The following is a 19,514-nucleotide window of genomic DNA, read 5'->3' as shown; positions in this document are numbered from 1 at the left end:
CATTACCAGCCCCGGTTCTTGACCGCAGACTAGGGGGATTAGGGATAGAGGAGGGTGGGGTTACCAAGGTGCATTGTGGGAAGGTGGGATTTAGAGAGCCCAGAGTGGATGGGTGGGGGTGGGTTGGAGGACCCCACAGTGGCTGAAAAGGGGAACCTGGCAGGTTGGGGGGCAGCAGAGATTGGAGCTGAGGAACCTCACACCCTGGGGATGGACTCGGCCGGTGGGGGGATGGGAAAGTGGGGCCCAGCCATGGGGAAATGGGCTGGAGGCAATTAGGGGTGGGATGCTGAGGGGGAGGAGGAGGGTGGAGTGGTGAGGAGGGGGAGGAGGAGGTCGGGGCAATAATTGGAGATATACCAATCTCCTAGAGCTGGAAGGGACCTTGAAAGGTCATTGAGTCCAACCCCCTGCCTTCACTAGCAGGGCCAATTTTTGCCCCAGATCCCTAAGGGGCCTTCTCAAGGATTGAACTCACAACCTGGGGTTTAGCAGGGCAACGCTCAAACCACTGAGCTCTCCCTCCCCCCAGGGAAGTGGGGGTTGAAGGGAAAGGTCGGGCAGAGCGGACAGGGTGGGGAGGGACGCCGGGGCGGGGCTGGCGGGAGGGTCACAGCGGGGGGGGACACTGCGGGGGCAGGTTGGGGGGGGCTGAGGGGCCCCGCGGCCCCAGGCTGCCGCTTGTGGGGCTGCTCCCAGGCAGCTCAGCCCCCCCCCCTGCTGCCCCCCCAGGCCCTGCTGGGGGGGGGTGAAGCCCTTTCACTCCGCGCTGCCTCTGCCCTGTGCCCCCCCCAGCCCGGATCCCACCTGGGATTCGAATCCCAACGGCCGCAGCGCGCCGGGGGGGGTGGGGGGCAGCGAAGCCTCTGGGGCGAGGGAACCGGGGCCTCCCCCCACGCGCCGAGTCTCTGTCCCGCGCTCTCTCCGCCAATCAGGGAGCGGGGAGGGGCGCGGCGAAGTGACGAGTTACGGCCCCTCCTCCAATAGAGGCCGCGTGTGAGAGAGAGAGAGAGAGAGAGAGACAGAGAGAGAACTACGCTTCCCAGTGTGCACCGGGAGGGGGGCGTTGCCTGAGCAACCCTCCGTCACTTCCGCTCTGAGACGAGCCAGGAACTACAACTCCCAGCCTGCCCCGGGGCGCCTCCGTCCTCTCCAGCCCAGGTGAGGGCGGGTCCCTGGGTCACCTGAGACCTCCCCCCGCAACGCAACTCATCATCCCCGCCCCGCCCCCAGAGAGCCCCGGCCCCGCCCCCCTCCGGCTCCTGAGGAGAACTCGGGTGTCCCTTGGCCTTGTCTCTCCCCACTCGGGGACGGGGTGGGGCGGGGCTGTTGGATTGAGCCATATGGAAATACGGGGGAGGGGCAGGGCTGGGAGCCAGGACTCCTGGGTTCTCCCCCAGCTCTGGGAGGGGAGGGGGGTAGAGTGGGGGAGGGGTTGGGCTGCCTGCTGCCCTCGCGGGGACCAGCAGAGCCCCCCCCCTGCAGTTTGCCCCCCAACCACGCGCTGGGTGAGCTGGTGCCTGGAGCCGCCCCTGGTTCCAGCCCCTCTGCCCAGGCAGCTCCCCGAGCCTGACACACACACACACACACCCCTGCACCCACCCACCCCAGGGCTCCTCAGCCCAGAGGGGAGCCCCCCGGCTGAGTGGGGAATCAGAGCCCCCCCCCCCCAAAATTACCCTGGGACCAACATGATCTGCCCATGACAAAGTGTTGATCCTCGCTCCCCCCAGCCCCACTCTTGACACCCACACACCCCATCCCCATTCTGTGCACACACCTTGGGTCACTGTGACATTGAATACTTCAATTGGATGGGGGGCCCAGCACCATGGCTATTCCCTGCCCCCCAGGGCTCACGGGGCCGATTGGGGGCACAGGGGGCATGATCCAGTGCCAGCCAAGGGTGGATCAGAGGTGGGGATGGGGCTGTGGTTTCTGCACCACCCAGTTTCTGGCACAGGCTCCTTCGAGGATTTGCATTTCTTGATAGTGTTCACCAGTGATGAGCTGCCAAAATGCTAACAACCGGTTCCCTCCTCCTCCTCCTCACCCCATGAGGGGTCATGCCCCCCACCGGGACTCCTGCCCCATCCAACCCCCGCCATGTTCCTTGACAGCCCCCACCCCAGGACCCATGCCCTATCCACCCCCTTCCCTGTCCCGACTGCCCCTTGCCACCCCATCCAACTCCTTCTCTGATTCCTGATGGCACCCGGGGACCCCTACCCCATCCAACCACCCCTTCTCTCTGTCCCCTGACTGTCCCTGGAATCCCTACCCCTAACTGCCCCCCACTGCCCCATCCAACCCCTGCTCCTTTCTGACTGCCTCCCCGACCCTTGCCCGTTCAATCCCCTGTTCCCTGCCCGCTGACCGCTCTGACACTATTCCATTTCCTCCCCAACTCCCTGCCCTCTATCCAACACACCCTCCTGTTCCCTTACCATCCTACCTGGACCCGGGGCCAGCTCCGGGGGCCGGGCAGGCAGGAGCAGCGCCGCCCGGCTGGACCCGGCCCGGGGGGGCCGGGCAGGCTGGAGCCGCCCCCCCCCACCTGGACCCAGCCCCGGGCAGGCAGAAGCTGCCCATCCCCCCCACTGTACCCGGCCCCGGGCAGGCAGAAGCCGCCCACCCCCCCCACTGGACCCGGACCCGGGGGCCGGACAGGCAGGAGCCGCACCCACCCCGGCTGGACCCGGGGCTGGGCAGGCAGGAGCCGCGCCCCCCCCCCCCCCCCCGCTGGACCCGGGGCCGAGCAGGCAGGAGCCGCACGCCCGGCCCGCTGGACCCGGGCCGGGCAGGCAGGATTACATGATAATCAGTAAGAACAGAAGGCACAGACATCATTACAAGTAAAACAAACAAAACAAGCTTTCTAGTGACTAAAACTTAACTTCATAGAGTTACAATATTTATCTAAGCAGGCAAGGTCCCAGACGGGTGTTGTGTGAGGAGCTGTGTAGGCCCGAAAAGGCGTCCTGCTGGGCAAGGGCAGGTGAGGAGGGCCAGGGCTGTTGCTGTGGCCAAAGCCTTTGGGAAGCAGAAGAGGACCAGGGGTGTTGTTGCCTGCTGGGGCCCATGCGACGGTGTAGGTGTACGCTGACCATAGCTGGTCTGGGGGAGGTGAAGCCACTCACCGTGCCCCTTTCCTCGTTAGTATAGTGGTGAGTATCCCCGCCTGTCACGCGGGAGGCCGGGGTTCGATTCCCCGACGGGGAGGGTGACCCCTTTTGAAGGGGGGACAAAGAAATCCCTGGCCTGCCCGCCACATGCCTTGCATTCTGCTTCGACCGCCACTTCCCTTCGCACCCCGCACTGATAGCTTTCACCTCCAGAGAGACAATTACCTCGCAAGGACACGCTCGCTCTGTCCTTCCCCCCCCCCGGGCCCAGCTTCGGGGCCTGCATGTGGGGGCACGTTTCAGAGCGGTAAAGGGAAATAGGCTGCCCAGGGGCATGAGCAGTGATTTCCCAACACCCCCCCCCCAGTTTTGTGAACTAGTTTCATGCCAAACCTGGTGGCTGAACTTCGCTACTTTGTCCTCCCCCACAACTATTTCACATTGAGGACAATATATATCTTCAAGTCAGCGGCACTGCTATGGGTACCCACATGGCCCCACACTATGCCAACATTTTCATGGCTGACTTAAAATAACGCTTCCTTAGCTCTCGTCTCCTAATGCCCCTACTGTACTTGCACTACACTGAAGACATCTTCATCATCTGGACTCATGGAAAAGAAGCCCTTGAGGAATTCCACCATGATTTTAACAATTTCCATCCCACCATCAACCTCAGCCTAGATCAATTCACTCAAGTGGTCCATTTCCTTGACAGTACTGTGCTGATAAGCGATGGTCACATAAACACAACCCTATACCGGAAACCCACTGACCGCTGTACTTACCTACATGCCTCCAGCTTCCATCCAGGACACCCCACATGATCCATTGTCTATGGCCAAGCTCTAAGATACAACCGTATTTGCTCCAATCCCTCAGACAGAGATAAACACCTACAAGATCTCTATCAAGCATTCTTAAACTACAATACTCACCTGCTGATGTGAAAAAACAGGTTGACAGAGCCAGAAGAGTACCCAGAAGTCACCTACTACAAGACAGGCCCAACATAGAAAATAACAGAACACCACTGGCCTTTACATTCATCCCCCAATTAAAACCTCTCTAGCAAATCATCAAAGATCTACAACCTATCCTGAAAGATGATCCTCACTCTCCCAGATCATGGGAGACAGGCCAGTCCTTGCTTACAGACAACCCCCAAACCTGAAGCAAATCCTCACCAGCAACCACAGAACAACAACACTAACCCAGGAATCTATCCTTGCAACAAAGCCCGATGCCAACTCTGTCCACATATCTATTCAAGTGACACCATAATACGACCTAATCACATCAGCCATGCCATCAGGGGTTCGTTCACCTCCACATCTACCAATGTGATATATGCCATTATGTGCCAGCAATGCCCCTCTGCCATGTACATTGGCCAAACCAGACAGTCTCTGTGCAAAAGAATAAATGGGATGCAAATCAGACGTCAGGAAATATAACATTCAAACACCAGTAGGAGAACACTTCAACCTCTGGCCGTTCAGTAACAGATTTAAAGGTGGCAATTTTGCAACAGAAAGCTTCAAAACAGACTCCAACGAGAAACTGATGAACTTGATATGCAAACTAGATACAATCAATTTAGGCTTAAATAGAGACTGGAAATGGCTGAGCCATTACACACATTGAATCCATTTCCCCATGTTAAGTATCCTCACACCTTCTTGTCAAACTATCTTAAATGGGTCATCTTGATTATCACTACAAAAGTTTTTTTTCTCCTGCTGAGAATAGCTCATCTTAATTAATTAGCCTCTTAGGGTTGATTGGGCAACTCCCACCTTTTCATGTTCTCTGTGTGTATGTGTGTGTGCTTATACATATATCCTCACTATATGTTCCATTCTATGCATCCGATGAAGCCATTTATCAACATTGAATTTCATCTGCCATTTTGTTGCCCAATCACCCAGTTTTGTGAGATCCCTTTGTAACTCTTCGCAGTCTGCCTGGGACTTAACACTCTTGAACAGTTTTGTATCAGCTGCAAATTTTGTCACCTCACTGTTTACCCATTTTTCCAGATCATTTATGAGTATGTTGAACAGTAATGGTCCCAGTATTGACCCCTCTGGGATACCACTATTTCTCTCTCTCCATTCTGAAAACTGATAATTTATTCCTACCCTTTGTTTCCAAGATTTTAACCAGTTACTGATCCATGAGAGGACTTCCCTCTTATCCCATGATGGCTTACTTTTCAAAAGTCAATTTAAATTAAATACATTTTTTTTAATTATATATATTTTTAGAAATCTAGACCTGTTATGTGTAACTTGCATTATCCTTATATTAAATTTGCATTATCCTAACAAAACATTTACTTTATTCACATCTCTTTTATATATCTCATTGGCCCTGACAACCCCCCCCCCCCCCCCCGTAAATTCAAACACCCCCCCTAATTTCAATTCCTGGGAAACTACTGGCGCCGCTCCTGCCTGGCGAAGCCGCAGCACCAGGGGCGGGGGTCACAGGGCGCGATGGGTTTCTGCACACCTCTGTTTTCTGCCGGTCGAAGGGTGACGGTTCCTGCCCGTGGTCCAGGGGGTCCCGATGGCAGCTGGGGGCTCTGGCATCCACCTGTGGCAGCTGGGAGCTACAGGGCCATCTGCAATGGCCGGGGGCTGCGGCTTCTCCTCACCCCCCCGGTGACTGGGAGCTCCCGGCTCTGCCTGCAGTGTCTGAGAGCTGAGGGCTCCCTCTCTTGCCTCTGGGGTCTGGGAGCTCCAGGGTCTTCGGAGCTGCAGGGTCTATTAGCAATGACATGGGGCTGCAGGGTCCTCACACCATCAAGGCCTGTTGGGAAATCCTGGGTCCATCCGCAGCGGCTGGGAGCTCTGGGGTCACTCGTAGGAGCTGCAGGGTCCATACGCAGTGGGGTGGGGCTGCGGGGGCTCCCCGGCCACCCATGGCTGCTGGGAGCTCCAGGGTCTGCCTGTGGGGGCTGTGGGGAGATGAGGGGTTTGGGGTGGAGGAGGGGGCTCCAGCCTGCAGGATGGGGCCGAGGGATTCAGAGTGCAGGAGGGGGCTGTGGGTTGAGGCTGGGGGTCGGGGTCCCGGCGGGGGTGCGGGCTGTGGGGTGGGGGCAGGGATGATGGGTTCCAGGTGTGGGAGGAAGCTCTGGGCTGGGGCAGAAGTTTGAAGTGCAGGGGGGTGAGGGCTCTGGGGTGCAAGAGGGGGCTCTGGGTTTGGGGGGGTCCAGGGCTGGGGCAGGGGGTTGGGGTGCAGACTTACCTCGGGCGGCTCCTGGTCAGCGGTGCAGCAGGGGGGACCTATTGGCCACTTCCAGGGCACAGCGCGGTGCCCTAGGACACGTAGGGACCAGCCTGCCTGAGCCCCGCAGCACCGCTGACCGGACTTATAACGCAGTCATCCGACTGGGAGCTCCAGGGTCCCCCTGTCCCATGTGGTACCTGGGAGCTCTGGGATCCACCCACAACAGCTGGGAGCTGTGGGGTCCATCCGTGGTGGCATGGGCCTGTGGGAGCCCCTTCTGACACTGGTGGCTGATAGCTGTGGGGCCCCCACCGGCCGACAGCTCCAGTCTTGCTGCCCCAGGGCTGAGGAGGAAAATGTCACTGAGATCTCTGAAAGTCACAGATTCTGGGACCCCCTTTATATAATCTTAGCCTTAATAGTTGTTGACTGTCTCTCTCAATCTAGTGGTCTGCTCTAGCGCAGATGGGACAGGGAAGACAGAAGCTCACCCCCCAGCACAGGTTTGGGCAGAAATGGCTCTTGGGCTATTTGCTGTGCATGCAGAGGACTTGTCTAGGCCAGTGGAGCAGCTCCGCCAGATGAGGAGCTGGAAGAAGGAGACCTGAGCAGCCTGGAGATTCCACTTTTTCTCCACAGCCACTGCCTGTCAGCAGGATTCCTCCTTCTCCTCAGTGAGACCAAATCTAAGCACCTAGACAGCCAGTCGGTCCGCTTCCTGAGCCTCCCTGCCAAAGTCCTGTACCTGGCTCCAGAGAATTGTCTCACATCTTGCTGGGAACTCGACTTCTTGTGCCCAGAGAGTCTCGGCCCCATTCAGTAGAGGACCTGAGAAACACAGTGTCTGCCTTTTCCAAAGAAGTGCTTGGAAAGGTTTTGCTTCTATGACTGTGTGGTCTAATGGATAAGGCATCTGACTTTGAATCAGGCAATTGAGAGTTCAAGTCCTGTTGTGATTGTGCAATTTTACCTTTGTGCTGAACGTCCTGCTCCCTTCAGGGCTGGAACCTCTTCTTGGCGGCTCAGGCCAATGCTCCGGCTTCAGCTAGAGCCCCGGGAAGGAGTTGGGGGTTGGGCGTCACAAAGGCTGGGGCATGAGCCCCAGGTGCTTCCAGTCTCACCTTTGCCCTTCCTGACTTGCCAAAGAAAATGGGTGGCTGCCCGGGCTAGAGTGTGGAGCAATTTCCCTCTTCCAAGTGTGCGCCTGTCCCTGTGCTGGAAGGTACTTGCTACATAGCACCTTGGGAGCCTGGGTGTTTCTCTGCTTCTCGCCAGCTGGGGAAAAGCCTCCTGGGGTAAAATCTCCTGCCCCACTGCCAAAGTGAGCACCTGGAGTGGGAACGGTAAGAGGCCCCACCAGGGGGGCTGGCCCTGCTTTCCTACCGTCTTCTGATGTTGGCCACAGAGCATCAGCAGCTGGCTGTGGGTGGTTTTCAGTGGGGGTTCAGCATGCCAGGGAGTACGGAGCAGCTTGGCTGGGTGTCTCTGTGGCTGTCTGCTGGCCACGCATAGGCATGGTTCTCCCCTCCTCTTGCCCTGCCCTTGGTTGCTCTGTGGCTTTTAAACCTTCCCTTGGATCTGTCAGCACCAGCTGCCTCTGCTCCAGGTGCCCAGAGGAGGAGAGGTGTGTTGGGCTCCAGCCTGGGACTCTGCCTCCCTCCTGCCTAGCCCTGACTATGAAGCCTGGCCCTGGCCCTCCTTCCTTTAAATGCCATATGGGCAAGAGGAAGAGTGTGACAGCTGCAGGGACCAAAGTTGTGGGCATCAGGTGAAGCAGTGAGAAACAACCATATGGTCAACCCACAGGACTCTCTAGCCAGACTGTTAAGCTCATTGAACCAGCCAGACCAAAGACCTATCTCCAGTGGGCATCAGTCACCCAGCAGGAGGGAAAAACCTCACTCTAGTTCATCCTGAGAGAGGGTAGCCAAGCACATTGAGCTCCAGGGGTTTGCAGCAAAATCACATATCTCCAGGAGGTCCCACTGACATTTGAACTCAGATTGCAGGATTCAAAGCCCAGAGTGCTGCCCATTACACCATGGGACCAGCTCTATGTGGGTGGCAGACATTGGGAACAAGGGGCCTGTCCCTAGAGCATGTGGCCACTGCCAGAGCAAGTGTCCAGCCCGTGGTGTCCCTGCAGCACAGCCAGGGCCTGGGGAGGAGGCCTGGGACATGTGAGGGAGAGACTGTGACCTGCCCTGACCCTCCAGAGATGCTGGTTGTGATCTCCCTGCGCCGCAGAACAGGGTGACGTGTTTTCCTTTCCCATCTTTCCTTATGTTTTACATTGATTGCTGGGTAATAAATGGTGTTCGCTTGAAGCACATGCAATGAGGAGTGGGTCAGGGAAGTGCCCAGAGTGGAGACACTGTAGCCCTGTTCAAATGATCATGACAAGATTGGGGGGGTCAAGCCCCCCAGGATTCCTGGGCCCAGCCTTGTCGGGGTTACGAGGTCTCTACCACACACCAGAGTAGAAAGAGCATCCTTGGGGTCAGGCAGCCTCTGGGTAAGGGGGTGGGGACTCAGATCCTTCCGCCAGCCAATTCCACTGGGGTCTTGTAAAATCCAGGGAAGTTCCCAACAATAGCCAGAACAGACTCTCCTTACACTTATGGTCTGACCTCATTGCTTCTCTCTCTCCCTTCCCCCCATCTCTGCTGCTCCACCTCTAGGCTTTCTCAGCACCTGGCCCCACAGCGCTTCCTGCCAGCCAGAGACTGCATGTTCTAGGCCTGCTCGTGTGGATGTGGCCTCTCTCCTGATTGATAAGGAAAGGAACCTTTCCAGGAAATGGCCACAGCTTCTGGGAATCCAGCTGTGGCTGTGAACAGAATTTGGGTCCTGGCACACAAGGCGACTTAAAAGCTGAGTGCCCAGATAGGGGCTTGAAACCTGGACCCTCAGATTAAGAGCCTGATGTTCTACCAACTGAGCTACCTAGGCTTGTTGAGAAACATTTTCACCGTTCAGCACAAGAGTGAGCAGGCAGGCAAAAGAGAGGCAAAAAAAGTCCCAGGAAGCCCTCCTTTTCTGTTCAGCCACTGCCTGTCAGCAGGATTCCTCCTCCTCCTCAGGGAGACTAAATCTAAGCACCTAGACAGCAAGTCCGTCTGCTGCACCCCACCCCATGCCTGAGCCTCCCTACCAAAGTCCTTCACCTGGCTCCATAGAATTACATCTCACGTCTTGCTGGGAACTCGACTTCTTGTGCCCAGAGAGTCCCCCCCCCCTCAGTAGATGACCCAAGAAACACAGTGTCCACCTTTTCCAAAAAAGCGTGTGAAGTAGCTTTGCTCCTGTGTCTACGTGGTCTAATGACTAAGATATCTGACTTTGGCTCAAGTGATTGAAAGTTCAAGTCACTTTACAGTTGTATTGCTGCAGTTTTACCATTGTGCTGAAAGTCCTGCTCCCTTCAGGGCTGGAACCTCTTCTTGGCCGCTCAGGCCAATGCTCTGGCTTCAGCTAGAGCCCTGGGAAGGAGTTGGGGGTTGGGTGTCACAAAGGCTGGGGCATGAGCCCCAGGTGCTTCCAGTCTCGCCTTTGCCGTTCCTGACTTGCCAAAGAAAATGGGCGGCTGCCCGGGCTAGCGTGTGGAGCAGTTTCCCTCTTCCAAGTGTGCGCCTGTCCCTGTGCTGGAGGGGGGTTGCTACATAGCACCTTGGGAGCCTGGGTGTTTCTCTGCTTCTCACCAGCTGGGGAAAAGCCTCTTGGGGTAAAAATCTCCTGCCCCACTGCAAAAGTGAGGACCATGAGTGGGAACAGTCAGAGGCTCCACCATGGGGGCTGGCCCTGCTTTCCTACTGTCTTCTGTTGTTGGCCACAGAGCATCAGCAGCCGCCCTGCATGGTGGTCTGCGGGTGGCCTTCAGTGGGGGTTTGGCATGGCAGGGAGCAGGGAGCAGGCTGGCCGGGAGTCTTGTTGCCTTTCTGCTGGCCACACATAGGCATGGGCCTGCCCTCATCTAGCCCCGCCCTAAGTTGCTCTGTGGATTTTAAGCCTTCCCTTGGAGCAGTCAGCACCAGCCGCCTCTGCTCCAGGTGCCCAGAGGAGGAGAGGTGCGGGGCTCCAGCCTGGGACTCTGCCTCCCTATCAAGCCTGGCCCTGGCACTGCTTTCTTCAAGTGCCATGTGGGCAAGAGGAAAGGTGTGGCCACAAGCACCAAACTTGGGGGCATCAGGTGAAGCAGTGACAATCCCACCCACCAGACAGCCACAGCCACTTCTGGACCCCAACCAAAGACCTGGCTCCAGTGGGGAAGGAGTCACCCAGCAGGAGGGAAATGATTCACTCTTATATAGGTGGAGCTAGGAAAGCACTTTGAGCACCAGATCTTTACCACCCACTAACACAAGGTCCTACTGACATTTGAACTCAGATTACAGGATTCAGAGTCCTGTGTATTACACCATGGGAGCAGCTTGTGCTGCCATCTCTGGACATTGGTGACGCTCACAAGACTGGCTTGTGTAAGGGACTGTTGGCCCTTTACTAAAACTGAGTGGGTTTTTTTTGGTTGGCTAGTTCCCAGTCCCAATAGAAGGGGGAAGGGTCAATGGGAAATCAGGACCCAGAGACTGACAGGCCCCTGGGGCAATGGTCACCAACGGGTAGGGAACAAGTGAGAATTTGTTAATGGAGAAAAATCCCTGGTGAAAATTGGCAAAGTTGTGCAGATTTTGAAAAGTTCCAGTGAATTTACACATGAAGATACAAACAGAGAGACAAACACACACAAAGAGAATGAGAAAATCACAGACTGCACAGGCCCACACAGACATAAACAAAAACCAAACCCACACAGCACACAGAGGCATATACCCATAAGGGAAAGCCACACAAAACATAGAAAGAACAAATCCACACCAAAAATACAGCAAAAGCCCACAACAGGAAACACAAAACCCACATACCAAAAGAATACTAAGCAAAAAACAATCTGCATGCAAAAATCATACACACACCCACGCACACAAAACTATGCCAGGCATCCACCAAAATCGCACAGGACCCACATGCACATCAACATCTGCACAATTGCAGCCGCACCACACTTTGGGTAAAACCCCTGGTGTGAAAGCAAGGGCAATTGAGGCAGTAGCCTGTGGGCTCCTTTTGTGTGTTGCACTGGGCATTGCTCTGACAAACCCGAATTTCCTTCTTGTGCGATTGGTGTGTGAAGTCCTCCTGTATGGGTAACCAGACGTCTAAGTAGGGACAGTTCCCTAAACGAACGCCGGCTCATTTTATGTATTTAGGATGGGTCCAGACTCCTGTAAAAAGGGTCCGGACTCCTGTAAATTTCTGGAAAAATGGTCTAGGCTAACTCAGGGGGATCCCAAAACTCAGTGGCCACTGTTAAAATCTTGGAACAAAGACCGAGTGGACGTCTTAAAGGACAAACTCGGCCAACCTAAAACTAAATTGGCTAAAGAAGAGGTTAATTGTTTCATTCAGTGGTGGGAAGAGGCAAATCGTAGCTGGACAAAATCAAAAACTCGCCTCTCTCAAATATTCAAATAATAAGTTGAAAGCTTTATTAAAAGCCTCCTCTCCCACCACCAGACCGAGCGCTCCCCTTTACCCCATTCTCAAAAAAACCACCCCGGATCAATCCAACCCCCTTAATACTCCCATCTCATTGTAAAAAGGACAAAAAGCAGGATCGGGCCCAGAAAAGCAGGCAAGCAACAGATAAAAAAAAAAAAAAAAAACCCTGAAAAACAGGTTGGAAGCCCTAAGGGCATAGTGTAAGGAGTAAGAAAAGCAGTAAGTGCAGGCATGAACCCCTGGAACAATACTTAAAATGATGAAATCTGAGGTGATAAAGGTGTTATTTTGGGAGATAAACGAGTGATTTAAGGAAAGAGTGAAAAGTTAACTCTACAAAGGCTGGAGAGAATTAAGCAGTTAAACTTTGTGAAAATGTTAAAAAGGACCATGTTAAAGAGAGAGAATTCTTGGTTTCTTTGCAGCCATTCTGAAGGGAAAATGGACCCTTTTCCAAAAGAATGCCTGTAAATAATCCAAATATATATAGAGCTATGTAAAAACAAAGCAGTGTAAAGGAATAGAAAATGTGTATGTATCTATTTGTCTGTCAAAATATGTAAAGTTCTAAGAAGCTAAACCAGCACATCTGGTTTGTAAAACTCCTGTTTTGTAGGTGTAAGATAAATTGGTTTTGTTTTTGTTTTTAATGCCACTAAAAATTCATTTGACTCTTAATTCAAAGTTGCAAAACTGACAGACCTTTTTGCAAGACACAGGTAATTAGTGTTGTTTGGCTTTGGGATTTAGCATTTAACCCTTAAGGGGTAACTTGATTCTTTATAAAATTTAAAATGTTTTTTTAAATAAAAACCAAGTCATGGCTGCAATAGGGCAGTCAAAATCAGGAGACTAGGGAGAGATTCTGGAGTCTTTTTGTTTGGTTGGTTGTTGCTTTTTTTTTTTTGGTAACAATAGCAGATAAGAGCTGTAGTGAAAGAATTAAAAAAATATATATATATTTTAACAGTGCCCCTCTGAAGCAACAGCAGAGGTGAGGTGCACAAAACAAAAAGAAGCAATGTTAAAAACACTGAGCCTTAAAATGGCTCTGTGTAATCAGACTGTCACTTTTGATAAGGGTACATGAAAACTCTGTAAGAAAAAAGAAACAGTTACATTGTATGTAAAAATTAATATGGCTAATGTTTAAAAAAAAAGTTGTAATATAGAAGGAATGTGCTTTTTCCCTAGGACATGTGCAGTGTATATTGTAAAAAGGGGTAAAAGAAATACAAATGAAATATGCTACTGAATTAAAATCCTATTAGGGCTCCAAAAAAAAAAAAAGAGCCGCAATAGACTGTTTTCTTTTTCAGATCTGTGTGTGTTTTGTAAGCAGGAGTTGAAAGTGAAAAGAAATTAAAACTCTGGTGGAAGTTAATTGTGTCCCTTTTAAGACAAAGTCTCTGAGCTCTGCTAATGGCTTTAAATCCACAAGCCAAGCCTGTGTTAATGCAAATTACCTAACTGATAAAGAAAGGTAAAAACTGCCAGCACAGAAGAAATTGCCTAAATAAAAGACATGGTATAACAAGATCCCTTTAAGAGATTTGATGCTAAATGTTATTGTTAATATTAAACATTGAAATAAATTTAATGTTAGTAAGTACCCCTGTAACAACGTATAGTGTGTATGATTTTTGAAAAAAACCTTAAAGGTAATATGGTAATAATGCTTCTCAGCTATTACCTGTAAATAAACTTAAAGCTTAACACAGCAGGAAAAACATTACAAACTTGGTCTGCTATATAAAAAGAAAAACTTTAGTTATTAAATTCATAAGGTGGTATACCTCAACAGTGGAATAATTTCCCCATAACTCTTAAAAAGTAAAACCCATTAAAACCTGGCCTGCCTATAAAAAAAAAAAAAAAACCACAGGAAAATATGGGGGTAATTCCTCTGTTTTGCCTGCAATCAGCAAGGGTATTTGTAAAAGAAAGAAATATTTTAAGCAACAATCAATGCCACCCTGAAAGGGGTAGAAAAATGTTATTTTTGTCTTTCAGAAAATCAGAAAAAGCTAATACCAGCTACAGAACAACCTATTACAAAAACACATAAGTTAAAAAAAAAAAACATACTGCAATAGCTATGAAATGTACTAAAATGCAGATATTTAGAACATAAGATGTTTTGGATAATATCAGAAAATATTAAGGTTTTGATGCATCTGTTAAATCAAAGGAAAAGATTATTGTTTAATACCTATCAATATAACTGAATGCAGTATGTCTCCAGTATGGTAAGACAAAATTTGTTAAGTGAAGAAATTGTTGTTAAAATTGCACACCAACAGGCTCTGGAAGCAAAAAAAATAAAAAGTTAGCCCACTCCACAGATTGCACCTGGGATCCTTCTGGCTACCTCAAACCTCAAGCCAGTGGGCTGGGGAGGAAGGGAAACTATTGGACACTAGAGGTTGTACCAAGTAAACTCCTCAAAAGTGGGTATGCTTATCCATGCCTGTTGCTCCAAAGCCCTGTAGTAAAGACACCTCACTAGGATCCTGTATGTGGGATAAAATTAATAATTAGGCCAAAGTATTGTATAACGGGCAATGTGTGTGTTAATTCTTGGAAAGAAGTGTTTTAAAAGAATAAAAGTGTTAGCAACCCACCAGTAGACAAATGTACATGTAATGTAAGTACTGTGTTTACCAATAATCACATTTACTATTTGCCACAACCAAAAGTCTCAGCTTACTGTAAGCACTGATTTAGCTGAGTTCTCTATCAGTCTTGGCATTAAATGGCAAACAGTTACCCATTATCTGTTTAAAAAGGTAACATAGTTCCTAAAAACAAACAAACAAAACAATGTGGGAAACAGAACCATTCATATTATCTGGATGGTCTCCTACAACTACTGGCATACTAATGTTACTACCCTAATTGTTTTTGGTTTTAAATTGTATGTGTTTAATTAAAATGTTTAAAATATGCTGGTAAATAAAACAAATGTATGCAAAGCTAAAGCCACAGGCCCAAATCACCTCCCAGTATTTTACTACATAAGAAGTGACACTGGCGATTGATAATCTTAGTGTCAAAAGGGGGATATGTAGGAGCTGGACTTTATAATGTATAATTTGATTTCATCCTACCAGCCACCCTTTTGAATAGCAGAAAGAAATGACCCTCTGGGACTATAAGATTCTGTTTTCCCATATGCATTACAAATTGGGCCCTCTCTAACTCTTTGTTTTAAGATTTAGGTAGTAAGAGACAGGATTCTCTATTGTGTCTATGTTAAGTAAATTAGAGAAACATTGAAGGCCTGGGTCTCAATGTAAATTGTCTTGGTTAATTGTAAAACTTAGCAAGGTTTAATTTGCAATGCCTTTTTGCTCGATATAAAATACTACTGTTTGTATTCTCAATCTGTTTGTGTGAATGAGGAATGAATGCATCAGGAAAAGATAAGGTGTGAAGGCCATTGTTATAGCCAGAGTCAAGGAAAGAAGCAAAAAGACTTAAAGAGTATCAAAGAATCATCAGGCACTGCTTACTACCCAAACTGCTGTTAAACTGTCTGGCATCCGCAGCATGAATACATGCTTTGCCGTGTAAGAATGCACCACCCCAGCGAACCAATCATCACCTCAGGACCACGCAGAGTCAATTTTGACTCCAGAAGATGACGAGAGGAACAGCCTGCAATACCTTACAATCTACGTTCTCGTAAGGGTTGCCAGAAGCAGACGACTACCTAAAGCAAGGCCCAAGAAAAAGCAGTAGTGAGCCTAGCGCCTGCTGCCTGGTGGACATAAAACTGTGACTACAGTTCCCTCAGTTGAGGTTGTCAGAACCAGAAGGGCCCTGCCTCCAACATGTGGTGCCTGTTCCTCGGCTGTTGGTGTCTGTAGGTCTGGGGAGTCCACAATGACAATTCTTTTATCCAGCAGCAAGTGTGGATAGCTCAGACCCTTAATATTTCTAAATGCTGGGTCTGCAGCCACATCCCAGCCCACTGTCAAACTGATGTTCCTGTCCTGGCTATCCCACTCAATTCCCCAGACCTCACTGGAGGACCTCGTCCGTTTAATACAATATGGAACAGTAATGACACCTGGGAAGAGACTATTGGCAGTTCCTTTAACCCACTTGGGGGAGTAATACACCGGGCAAAAAGGCTCCTGAGGTTAAAAGAAGTAGTTAAAATAATGGCAAATAAAACTGGAGAAAGTTTTAAGAGCCCTGGCCAAAGAAACAGGGGCAATCCGACAGGTGGCCCTCCAAAAACGTCAGGCATTGTACATAGTGCTGGCGGCCAAAGGAGGGACCTGTGCTCTAATTAAAAAAAAAAAAAACAATGTTGTGTGTTTATACCTGACAATACCAATGAGGTAATAGATCGTGCTAGCCACTTAGAACAAATCGCATATCTTCCCCATGAAGAGCCGAGTTCTTTATGGAAGTGGCTAAGCAACCTGTTCAATTTCTCTGGCCTAGGAAACTGGTTGTTTCAGGGAGCCCTGACTATCCTGTTTGGAATCTTAGTGATTTTTGTATGTTTTCAGTTAATCTCCTGTTGTATCCAAAATTGTATAAAATATGCCACCCAGGTGACTGCCCCAAAACAGAGAACTAATATGATGATTTTGAATATTGCTGATGAACAAAGAGATAAAGCGGTTAATATGTGGAACCCAGTAAAATTTTGGTCATGGCGTAAGCTTGACCAAAAGGAGGGATTGTGAAAGTAGAATAAATTATATTGTAAAAATAAGAATGGATTAAAGAAATGTTGTATGTACCTTTAAGCAGAAATAAGAAATGTTGAAATACAGGTGCCAGGAAAAGAAACATTAGGCATAAACAATGGTGCTAATGGCAAAACATGAACAGAAGATGGGTAGTAGTTAGTAAGGAAATAAAATATGCATGCCTAGCCCAGGTAAACTTATCTGATTCTGCTTCCTTTGTTATCTTGTTAAGTCCTCATCCTTTTATCTGTATAAATAAGATAGTTTGTGTCTTGTATGGGGCTCACATTATCTGGGTGTTATTAGCAGAAGCGCTGTGCTAATAAAACAGAGTGGTCTGACAAACTGTGAGTCCTGAGTCTAACTTTGACACACCAATCCCCCTGGTAACCACAGAACCCTCTGATGCTTTCCCGTTCTGCCAACACCTCCAGGCCTCACCCCCCTGTTCCTTTATCTTGCAAGCTCTGGATGTTCAGCTTCCAATATCCTCTGCCCTGGGTCAGGGAATTGCCCACATTGAGCACACGGTGAGAGCTGTGTGATCCAAACAGTCCATTGGCTCCACCCTGCACTGGGCTGTCGACGTGCTCTCCTTCACGGAAATCCGGTCAGTGCGACTCCTGGCCTGTCCCCGCAGAAAGGTGTATCCTCTCTGCGGATGGTGTGAGCTCGGGTCAGAGGAATAGGAGGCTACCGCCCGCCCTCCACTGGTTCCACTGTGGAGAAACACGTCCTCTAAGCCAACCTCACTACAGACCTGTGTCAGGCAGTGCTCATCATAGAAGAGTTTCCTCTGATGGTTGGGAAAACAGGGCCAGCAGTCCTCAGGCCGGTACAACAATTGAAATCCCCCCTGACACCAAACACTGTGCAGTCTAGAAGAAGGGAGCCAGTTCCTTCATAGAACTTTCCTTTCATGCCTTAATTGGGGACCATACACACTAATATAGCAGTAACCAGTGCCATGGAGCACAAAGCCACCAGTAATGCCCTCCCTGGTCGGAGCTCCAGTCCCTTCTGTACTTGCACCGCAAATGTGAAGAACAAGACTCCAACCCCATCATTCTTCCCTGGCCTGGAGGACCAGAGAGATGGGCCCTTCCCCCAATCACCCTCTGCCCATCAAGCTACCCTAGAGTTGTTAATGTGCATTTCCTGAACACCCACCATGGCCAAGCCCAGCTGCTCCAAGACACTGAACATCAAGTGCCTCCTCCTGAGCCCCCAACTCCCTTCCACAGGGCCACTTTCACACATGCCCCTTCCCTGGCACTGCCCTCCCTCAGCTGCACAGAAGAGTTTTCATCCTCTATACCTGCCTGTCACTGCCCAGCACCCCTTCTAGCACTCTCTTCCTGCCATATTGGGTCCACCAATAACTCACTTAGGAGAGACAGCTCCTGTCCCTCATTGTTAAATGTCAGGCCAGCCAATTAGGGGCAGAAGCCCACAATATCTTTTCCTATTGCAGAGCCCAAGCTCAGGGACTCACCTTGGGTGAAGGGACCACTGTACTCCCAGAAAACAAGCCACCACTGGGCAAAGAGGGACAAAAGGGTCTGCCAAAGCCTGGGATTGAACCAGGGACCTTTAGAACTTCAGTCTAACGCTCTCCCAACTGAGCTACTTTGGCAGCTGTGTGGTAATGTTTGTGCCTGTTGCTTCTCTGCCCGGGATGTTTTTGCAGCAGTTGCACACAAAAAGGACGTCATTGTGAGCGGCCCATGAAGACAAGACTCGCTTTTCCCTGCCTTGCTCAGCTTGACTTGCTGCCTCACCCCGTTCCTGCCCTAGTGCCCGGGTTGACCTGGTGGTGGAAGGGGACTGGGGGCCAGTGGCGCAGGGAGGAAGTTGAGCTGGACTCTGAGCTAGGCTAGACCCTGGCGATGAGAGTCTGGCCACCGCTTGCCGCTCCACCCTGTTGTCCTGGCTTCCCCCACTGGGCGTCAGTTCGGGAGGGAAGTGGGGCTTCTGCCTCCCCTCCCCGATTTTCACACCGCAGAGGAGTGCGAACAGGAAAACGAACGGCTGCTCCACACCCCCACCGGAGGCACCTGACGCCCATAGCTGCTCCCCCTGCTCCCCCCCAGCTGTGCTACTGAGTGGAAGCGTCCTGTGCCCATCACACAGAGCTCGATTAATCAAAACCCTCTTCTGCCAGCACCGGGCCTCCTGCTTCTTACACTGGGCCTGCAAGCGAGGGGGCGGCTGGCACAGCGCCAAGAGTCTAACCTGTGAGGCAGGAGGCGGCTGACGCCCGCAGCCTGCTGGGGAGCTCCCAGAAGTTATTAAGGGACAGAGACTCCTCAATGCCCTTAGTAACAAGGGTTTGGGGGTCACCGAGGCCAGTAAGGGGGTCACTATGTCGGCCCTATAACCCTGGGTGTCAGGTCCCTGTGCAGCTTTGATCTAGAGCTCGGATCCCAACAACCGACCAGCAGCCCACAGCCTCCCCCTGGGTCTGCCCCACCTGGTTCCTCCTTACAGGCCGACCTTACCCCCCTTCCAGCCCCGGATTCGCCCCCTAATCATCCTACTGCCACTCAGAGCCACAGCCATGGAGGTGCTGAAGGAGGGAGGGGTGACTCCAGGGTGGGGTTCTTCTCTAACGATGGCTGGCAGAAAGGTGGTGCTCAGCTCTGTCAGCGACCTGCCCAGTTGCCTCGCTGCCAGGGGATGCAGACGTTTCTGTAAGGCCATTAAATGGGTATTTGGCTTCTGAGTGAATGTGAGGAATGTGCAATCCTGAGAGGGAATTTCCACCCATCTCTTCAGGGCCCCAGTGGCCTAATGGATAAGGCATTGGCTTTCTAAGTCAGAAATTGTGGGTTCAAGTCCCATCTGGGGTGAAAACCTCCTTCCTTCTTGTATATTGCAA

At 51.0% G+C, this 19,514-nt stretch overlaps 3 non-coding genes across 3 annotated transcripts; 2 read left to right on the top strand and 1 right to left on the bottom strand.

The window, feature by feature from the left end:
• Window positions 1-3,150: 3,150 nt before the first annotated feature.
• On the top strand, window positions 3,151-3,222 carry TRNAD-GUC. Its single transcript has one exon. It is a non-coding gene; the product is annotated as a tRNA-Asp (tRNA).
• Window positions 3,223-18,196: 14,974 nt separating this feature from the next.
• Window positions 18,197-18,269, bottom strand: TRNAF-GAA. The gene has a single exon. It is a non-coding gene; the product is annotated as a tRNA-Phe (tRNA).
• Window positions 18,270-19,412: 1,143 nt separating this feature from the next.
• Window positions 19,413-19,485, top strand: TRNAR-UCU. Its single transcript has one exon. It is a non-coding gene; the product is annotated as a tRNA-Arg (tRNA).
• Window positions 19,486-19,514: the final 29 nt, after the last annotated feature.

This window comes from Mauremys reevesii, linkage group 23 (genome assembly GCF_016161935.1).
Source record: "Mauremys reevesii isolate NIE-2019 linkage group 23, ASM1616193v1, whole genome shotgun sequence".
NCBI lineage: Eukaryota > Metazoa > Chordata > Testudines > Geoemydidae > Mauremys > Mauremys reevesii.
Note: the sequence above shows the minus strand (reverse complement) of the source record. Positions and strands in the feature narration are given on the sequence as shown.